Genomic DNA, 682 nt, shown 5'->3' with positions numbered 1-682 from the left:
GGGGAGAGGGTAGGATCCGTGCTCTGGCTCCAAAAGGCTGGGCTCTGCGCCGCCGCTGGGTTGGGGTGGCCATGCCTGCTCTGGGCTTGCTCAGAGCATCCTGTAAACAGCCTAGGGCAGAGTCTGCCAAAGGCCGGCTTCCGCAAGTCATTGTGATGGCCCCTTGGCCAAACCCCTGCTGCTCACTTCTTCAGTTTCCCCGTCTGTAGAGCAAGAAGGTTGGCTGACGGTGGTCTCTGAAAGCGCTTTCAGCCTCCCAAATGTAATAATAACAAAGGGGAGGAGGAAAGGGAGGCCGAGCTGCTGAAAGCAAAGGCTTGGAAAGCTGCGCTCAGCGCTTTCACATGCGTTCTCTCCTTTAGTCGTCACGTCAGCCGGCTGGGTAGGTTCTGTTGTTATCTCCTTGTCTAGAAAAGGAAACTGAGGCAGGGGGAGGTTAGGCCTGAGGACAGCGCTTCTCGGCTCTTAACGTGAGCACCATCGCTGCAGAGCTGGCGGGTCTGATGCGGTATAGTCTTTTGCATTCCCAACAAGGCCAGGTCCGGGCTGCAGCTGGGGCTCCATGGGACCCCCCCGGGGAGGAACGAGCGTTTCTGAGGCAGATGTGAGAGGAGGGGGCTGTGCAAGGGTGTGCTCTGCTGTTGTGACTGTGACCTCTGTGAGGGCAGACCCTTAGTAACTG

The sequence above is a fragment of the Propithecus coquereli genome, unplaced genomic scaffold (genome assembly GCF_000956105.1).
Source record: "Propithecus coquereli isolate 6110/MARCELLA unplaced genomic scaffold, Pcoq_1.0 Scaffold42, whole genome shotgun sequence".
In the NCBI taxonomy this organism is placed as follows: domain Eukaryota; kingdom Metazoa; phylum Chordata; class Mammalia; order Primates; family Indriidae; genus Propithecus; species Propithecus coquereli.
The sequence above is the reverse complement of the archived record's forward strand: the minus strand, read 5'-3'. Positions refer to the sequence as shown.